This window comes from Lathyrus oleraceus, chromosome 4 (assembly GCF_024323335.1).
Source record: "Lathyrus oleraceus cultivar Zhongwan6 chromosome 4, CAAS_Psat_ZW6_1.0, whole genome shotgun sequence".
Taxonomy (NCBI): Eukaryota; Viridiplantae; Streptophyta; class Magnoliopsida; order Fabales; family Fabaceae; genus Lathyrus; species Lathyrus oleraceus.
Window position 1 is genome coordinate 466,548,157 of NC_066582.1, and position 8,765 is coordinate 466,556,921.

The window sequence follows — 8,765 nt, forward strand, 5'->3', positions numbered from 1 at the left end:
AAGCACATTAAGATCAATTAGGGTTTCAGATGCATAGATAAAAGTTCATGAGGTCAAAGGATGGTTAAGTCAGGAACTAGTGCTTGAGTGTCATTATTGTGACCTTTTTGAACCAAGGCCTAGGAAGGCATGAGATTAGGGTTTACAATCCATATTATGAGCAAGACTCCATACTCAGGCAAAACCCTAGTTTTAATTAACCACAAGTTTTGAATCTATGAGATTGTATTAACATGAATGCATGATGGAGATGAATCTTAAGTCATGGGTCAGATGAAAAATGGAAAGGGGAGGGAAAATTTTGGGGTACGACACCCCCCCCCCCCCCCCCCCCCCCCCCACACACACCTTGACCTGTCACCCCTAGATATTTCTGAAATACTCATGTTACCTTTGTCCAAAGTTCATCAAAAAATCGGAGGAAAAATTCGGTAGAGCAATAAAAAACTCAATACAAATAAATAAAAAATGTGGTAGTGCATATAAATAGTATAATATACCATATATTTCAAAAGTCTGGTATGTTAAGACGCATATCGGTTTTTTTAAAATTACCTATATTTACTGGATTTTTTGAATAAATATGAAAATTTTGGTAGTTTAACAAGTGCCAATTTTTTCAAAACAACCTTCAATTAAATGATTTTTCATGGATTAGTCAAATATCCGGTAATGGTAATTAAAGGGTTCATATTTTGCTGACAGTGTTGTACGATTGTATTCAACGGGGTGAAACCTCCTGTAGAGTTTTGGCTCCCATAGGGAACCACATGTCTCGTCGTTTTGAGATTCAAGTTGAATAATTTCGGTTATGGAAGGGGAAGGAAAATATCCTTACATCTGTTGTACTAAACGAGAACCATTTTGATTGATCTTTGCTCAAATGGGTGTCACTAATTAAAGATTACTTGTGATGATCTCAACAGAAGGGGGAAAAAGGTTTATAATTAGTGTGCTCGCCAAGGATTCGAACCCTTATGCCTACGTATCCTCATAGTGCAATAAGGAAATCAGAGCTCTGTAGTTCGTGGAACCAAGGATGGAAAAGGAAAAAAGGTGATCGAAGTGGTGTTTAAACCAAAGAAGGGATAAAGGTGTTTAAATCAAAAGGGTAATAGAAATTATAGGGGTGGTGTTTAAACCAAGCGAGAAGGAAAGTGGTGTTTAAATCAAACAAGAAATATAAGTGGTGTTTAAACCAGAGAGAAAAGGAAAATGATAGAAAATCGATTGAAGTGGTATTTAAACCGGATAGTGGTGTTTAAACCAAAGAAGAAAATAGAAATGGTGTTTAAACCAAGGGGTAATAAGATTGTGGTATTTAAACCGGATAGGAAAAGAAAGTGGTGTTTAAACCAAAGAAGGAACGTATAACTGGTGTTTAAACCAAGTAAGAAAAGAAAGTGATGTTTAAACTGAGGAGTGGTGTTTAAACCAAAGAAAATAACATAGGTGTTTAAATCGAGGATTGGTGTTTAAACCGGAAAAGTGGTCTTTAAATCGGAAAAGTGGTGTTTAAACCAAGAAGTGATGTTTAAACTGGAAAAGTGGTGTTTAAACCAAGAAGTGGTGTTTAAACCAGAAAAATGGTATTTAAACCGAAAAAATGGTGTTTAAACCAAGAAGCAGTGCTTAAACCGGAAAAGTGGTGTTTAAAGTAAATAAGTGATGTTTAAACCAAGAAGTGGTGTTTAAACCAGAAAAGTGGTGTTTAAACCAAGAAGCGGTGTTTAAACCGGAAAAGTGGTGTTTACACCAAAGAAGCGGTGTTTAAACCGGAAAAGTGGTGTTTAAACCAAGAAGTGGTGTTTAAACTGAAAAAGTAGTGTTTAAACTAAGAAGTGGTGTTTAAACTAGAAAAGTGGTATTTAAACCCAAGAAGGATTGTTTAAACCGGAAAATTGGTGTTTAAACCAAAGAAGTGGGTGTTTTAACCAATATGGTGATTAACCCAAAGAAGAAGGAAGTCCAAATACTGTATTGTTTGGCCCAAAGAGGAAAGTGTATTGTTGATGGAGCAATGTTGATGTGTTGTCTGTGGGGAAGAAGAGTTGACAATTATTTGAATCGAATTGCACTAAAGTCTATGAATGAAGGCGGATACTCTGAAAAGCTAGGGCATACGCCCCGTACACATAGGTACTCAGAACAAGGATGGGAAAAATCCCTCTCATCCTTCTTCATTACTTAAGGCTCGTGGCGTTTAATTCTTATCATGATTGACAAGTGTTGAAGAAGATTCTTTTTGTTGTGCTTGAATAGTGCTCCAGTCTTGATATCATGTCTGCCTGCAGTATCTTGTATGACTTATGTTAACTTGAATGTGAAGTCGTGAACCTCAAAGTCTTGAATGAAGATTTACTTAGGTTTCAATGCAGAAGGCTAATCCTCTCAAGTGATAAAAGGGACTTCTGATCCCTTGATTGGATAAGGGAGTAAGCAATGCCAAATGATTAATTGATCAAAAATAACTTTGATCAATCAAATCATAAAGGATAGAATAAGAGTTCACATGAATCAGACACCAGAATTTTCTAAGGATTAAACAAAGGGGAAAATAAAACCTAAATGGTAAAACCTAAAATTATATGATCCTGTGTTATATCAAAACCTATTTCTAACAAGTTAATTAATTCCTACAAATTAGGTCTAAATCCTAATTAAATATAAGCCATAACCCTAATTTAATTCTAACCAAAACCATGTTATTTAGTTCAAAAGGGAATTAAAACTAATTGAAACCATTAACCTAAACTAAATGAGATTTATGAATCATCAAAATATATGAAATGCATTAACATGTATTACCAAAATAAAAACAAAAGTGCAAAACTTAGAATAAAAAGAAAAAGAAAGAAAAAAAAAACAACAAAGAAAAAAGAAAAGTTGGGGTCGGGGTACAGGCCAGACTAGGAGTGTAGATAGCAGACAAAATGGGCTCTAGGGAAGCCCAAACCCATTTCCCAAGGGGTGCGTGCGTTGAAGGGAGTATGATTTGCAAACTCTATGGGCCTGAGGCCCACTGTGCATGACTAAGTGAGGGATGGTTGGACTTTGATGGGGTGCAAAGAGATGTTTGTTGGGCCTAAAGCCCAGACGTGAAGCCACAATGAGAAGGGAGAGGATTCCAAACAGACTCCACTCACTTCACTCAAACATTCAAACTCCTTCATGTTTCAACCTAAGCTAAGGACTCTTCCGCGCAGGAAATCGCCTTCAGCGGCGGTGGAGGTCCAAACTTCTCACATATGTCAAAATGCTCCTCGCAACTTCATCTTCCATAATCCAGTCTCAAATCCACACAAATCGCTACCTAGAATCTGAATTGAGCAAAAAGATCTAAGAACCCTAGCAATGAAAACAAAAATTAAACGTTGAGAGTGAATGATATGGAGTCCAAACCTTATGGGCTTGGCTCCATGGGGAGTAATTATTATGGAGGTAACACTATCAAGGAGAAAACAAGGACCTACTTGTACACCGACGCTAATGAAGATGAAGAAGGAAACATAAGACTAGAGGTGCTTCGAATAAGGTATGAATTCCAACTCCAAGCTCCACAATACAGTCTTCTACCACTCCTTCTTCTATTGTTGCTATGCTTATGGAATGTTGATGATGCATGAGATTGCTGAGAGTTGTTGTGAGATCGCTTGCATGAGAGAAGCTATGACAGAGCATAGAGATTGAGAGGCTTAGCACAAGCACATTTGAAGCTTCAATGGATGTAGAGTTGAGCTTTATGTGAGGGTGAAAGTGAAGGGGAAAATCATATATATATATATATATATATATATATATATATATATATATATATATATATATATATATATATATATATATATATATATATATATATATATAGAGAGAGAGAGAGAGAGAGAGAGAGAGAGAGAGAGAGAGAGAGAGAGAGAGAGAGAGAGAGAGAGAGAGAGAGAGAGAGAGAGAGAGAGAGAGAGAGAGAGAGAGAGAGAGAGAGAGAGAGAGAGAGAGAGAGAGAGAGAGAGAGAGAGGAGAGAGAGAGAGAGAGAGAGAGAGAGAGAGAGAGAGAGAATTGATGAATAGTAAAAGAGAGAATTGATGAGATTATGATCGAGGGAATGAGGGTATAACCAAGTTAACTAGGTTGGATCTCTTATGTGTAAATTAGTTAGAAGTTAATAAATTAATAATGGTGTTAGATTATGTTAATTTCAGTTATGAATTTAGTTAGTGTTAATTGGATTCAGTTGATGTGAGGTTTTGTTAGTAAACTCGGTTGTTAGTAGTTATAACTTATGTTGAATTAGTTTGTTAATTTCAGTTAGGGTTCGTGGTAATGTTAGTTTCGAAATGGTTTGTTATGATTTCAATTAGTTATGTTGAATTGAGTTGCAGATAGTGTATTAGGAACATGCTAATGTTAGGGATTGTGTGAAATAGAAACTGATTGTTATACTAATAAAATGGGAATTGTGGTTGAATTGTTAAAGATGGACACAGGTTAGAAGGTTAGTGAAGTTAGCATGACCGTTAAGAGTTTTGAAACTCGAAATTAAATGGAAGTTAATAAAAAGGAATTGTGAAATTAGTTAGTGCAAAAATGTTAAATCTGTTAAAGCTCTATTAGAAACAGCTAATGTAAGTGTTAATACTCTTTTGACTTTTGGTTACGAAGGTAAATTGTCAATTGAATAGCATATGTGGATGAAAAAGGAATGAGTTAGCCAGAGAAAAATAGTTAGTAACCTGTCATTATAGGATTTCTTTTTATGTTAGCATTGCATTTTGAATTAGTTTTAGGAAATTGCAGTTATCAGTAACCTGCAATTGGTGTTATTTACCCTGGATAGTTGAGTTATATCATTGGTTTTTTTGAATTAGAACTACTACATAACTAACTCAGTTAATAAGATGGTAGTTGGAACTAATTTGGGTTAATTGAATTGCTTGGTTGAAATGTTAATATGAATTGTATTTGAACTATCATGGAGTGTCTTGTAATTAGTACTGGTTTGTTGATTAGTGAAATGGAAAATAGTTAGGTTTTAATTCAAATGGAAGTTAAAAAGTTAACTATAATTAGAAAAAGGATAACGGATTGAAATAACTTAACTTGTTAATGGATTGTGCTGGATGTTTGAACTGACATATTAGCAACTGAATTGTTGTCATAGTTGGTTAGTGATGACCCTTGGCAGTGCTATATGTAAAATGATTGATCACCTTTGTTGATGTAAATGGATTTCAATTGTTATAACTATGAATCATGTTAATTGTAGCAGCTAGATGAGTATGTTGAATGGGTGTATACGTGTGTACAGGACTGGTTGTGACTTAGGTGGGGGAAACTTAGCCCGATGTTGGCATAGCATCATTGTGGTGAAGAGATTGGAGTGCATCAAGAATCATGAAGAAATTGAGGACCTTGACATATCTTATAGAATTAGGGTTTTTAGGATTAGGATTAGGTTAGTTGGCTTTTGTCAACTTATTGACCAAAATCAACTATAGGCCAAAAGCATGTAATTTTGTGCAAAGTTTTGTAATTTATATCTTTTTTATGTAATGTTGTTTTTGGTAATGAAAATGGCCTCTTTTTAGATGAATGTAACTTGTTTCTCAATCAACAATGCTTTATTTCCTAAATTGAGCAATTGATCATGTGAATTTGAATGACCTTACCTTGAATGCATGAATTGTTGATTCTAAGTGTTGGCAGCAATTTTGGTAAAACAAAGAGTGTTCACAAGATGTCATGTGTGATGTCTTAACATGAGATATCCTATGTACCTGCTGGAGTTAAAGAACATATGCAAGCAGGATTGTTTCAGAATGCCACTTACAATGACAAGGCTTCTGATATTGGTTGTACCTGCTGGAGCTTATATGGAAGACATGCTCATGCAGGATTGTTTCAGATGACATACACAATGTCATGATATCTAATATGGCTGTACCTGCTATAAAAGGAAATTGGATTATGCAGGATTTTTCCAGGATGTCAGACCCGATGTCATGACATCCTGTACACAGAACATTCAGTATGAATGTCTGGTGTTTTGTGATTGCACAATTAATGGCAGTCATTGGATGATTGAAGATATGGCTAACTGGAGCATTCAATCATGGATTACAACCAGATTTGCTTATTTTCCAAGGAGATCTCTACAACTGTTATAAAAAGATTTGATTGGAAAATATATTTAGGGTTTTCAAGATGTCCAATACTTCTATAAAAAGGGACTTAGAAAACCTGTTTGTACACACAACCAAGACTGAGCGAAATAGAGAGAGAGCTAGGGTTTGTGTCTGTTTAGTCGTAAGACTTGTAGGTCATTCAAGTCATCCATTGATGATTGAATTGGACTGATTTGTGGTTGTAATTTGTCACTCTAAAGCTGTTAAGAAAGAGTGTGTGTCCACTTGATCAAAGTTGTGAAGCAAGATCAAGTGTGTGTCTTCTTGATCAAAGCTGTGAAGCAAGATCAAGAGTGTGTCTTCTTGATTGAAACTGTGAAGTAAAATCAAGAGTTTGTAATTGAAAAGTATTTTCTTTTCACAAGGGATTGTTGTTTAAAATCACGGGTGTGTGATTGTAAGGGAAGTGAGTGGGTTCTCATATCTAAGAGTGCTTAGGTAGAAGTTGCACGGGTAGAGATTAGGTGAGAAAGACTGTAACTTGGTGAAGTGTACGGATAGTCTTTGAACTAATTCTATTTTAGTGAATTTCCTTCCTGGCTTGGTAGCCCCCAGACGTAGGTGAGTTGCACCGAACTGGTTTAACAATTGCTTGTGTTATTCGCTTTACCATTCTGTTTATTTTATCCATTGTGTGTTAGCAGATATCAGTGTCGTAACATTACCTTCGACATCTTATATCTGATACCAGAATTTCAATTGGTATCAGAGCAGACATCCTGCTCTGGTTCTGGGTGAGATCTAGGGACAATACTTTCTGGTACAATGGAGAGAGATGGAGGATCTGTTCATAGGCCACCAATTTTGGATGGTTCTAACTATGACTATTGGAAACCTAGAATGGTAGCGTTTCTGAAATCCCTTGATAACAAGGCTTGGAAAGCCGTGCTAACAGGTTGGGTGCATCATGTCATTACTAAAGAAGGAGAAGCCACCACTGAGAAGAAGCCTGAAGAACAATGGTCCAAGGAGGAGGATGATCTTGCTCTTGGAAACTCTAAAGCCTTGAATGCAATATTCAATGGGGTAGACAAGAATATTTTCAGGCTGATAAATAATTGTGAAGTGGCCAGAGATGCTTGGGACATTCTCAAGGTCACTCATGAAGGCACCTCTAGGGTAAAGATGTCTAGACTTCAGCTGCTCACCTCCAAGTTTGAAAACTTAAGGATGAAAGAAGATGAAAACATTCATGAATTTCACATGAGTATCCTTGAGATTGCTAATGCTTCAGGATCCCTGGGAGAGAAAATGACAGATGAAAAGTTGGTAAGAAAAATACTCAGGTCACTCCCTAAGAGATTTGCAATGAAGGTGACAGCCATAGAAGAGTCTCAAGACATCTCCAACATGAGGGTAGATGAGCTAATTGGCTCCCTCCAAACCTTTGAGATGGGATTGGTTGAGGGAACTGAAAAGAAAACCAAGAGCATTGCCTTTGTATCCAACACAGAAGAGGAAAACAGTCAAGATGTGGATAAAGAGTGGGCAAATGAAGTTGCAATGCTGGGGAGACAGTTTAACAGATTGTTAAAGAAAATGGATGTCAGATCCAAGGCAAATGTCAAAAACATCTCATCTGACATCAGCAATGGAAGAAGAGTAAGGTCAGAAGAAAAGCCCAAAGAAGAAAAAGAAGTAAAGTGCTATGAATGTGATGGGTATGGACACATTAGAACAGAATGTGGTACCTACCTCAAGAAGCAGAAGATGAGTCTTGCTGCCACCTGGTCAGATGAGAGTGATACAGAGGAGGCTGCAAATCTTGTGACTGCTTTGACAGGAAGATGGGAATCTGATGAAGACTCAAGTGATGGTGAAGTAACCTTTGAGGAATTGGCCTCTACCTACAGAGAGTTGTGTAAGAAAAGTGTAGAGCTGAACAAGCAGTCTTTAAACCAGGAGAAAGACATAACTCAACTTGAGAATGAGAAGGTAGAATACTTGGAAACCATCTCCAAATTGAAAACAGAAGTTGTGGCTCTAAAGGTCAAGCTAGATGAAGATCAACAAGTTGAGAGCCAGAAGATAGTTCAACTGGAGAAAGAAAAAGCAGAACATGTGGAAACCATCCTCAAGCTAAAGACTGAAGTTGTGCTCTTAAACTCAAAACTAGAAGAGACAACCAAGTATGTAAGGATGCTGAACAATGGATCTGACTCCTTAGACAAGATTCTTCAAACTGGACAAATCACAGGAGTCAAATCTGGATTAGGGTACCATAAAACTAAGGCTGAAAGTAGTTACACTGGCTGCAAACCTCAAGCTAAACCTAAATGCAGCAATAGTAAGAGCAGTTCGAAGATGTCACATCATATGTCACACCATCATAAGAAAGAACAGCAAAAAGACAGAAGATGGAGATGTCATTACTGTGGGAAATTTGGACACTCAAGGCCCTTCTGCTATAAGCTGTATGGTTACCCTACCTCCTTTCATCAACATCATCAGAAGAGAAAACAGCAGGATGGCAAACACCAAAGATGGAGATGTCAATACTGTGGGAAATATGGACACTCTAGGTCTTCCTGTTATAAGCTGTATGGTTATCCTAGCCATGTTCATCAACAGACTCACTATCAACC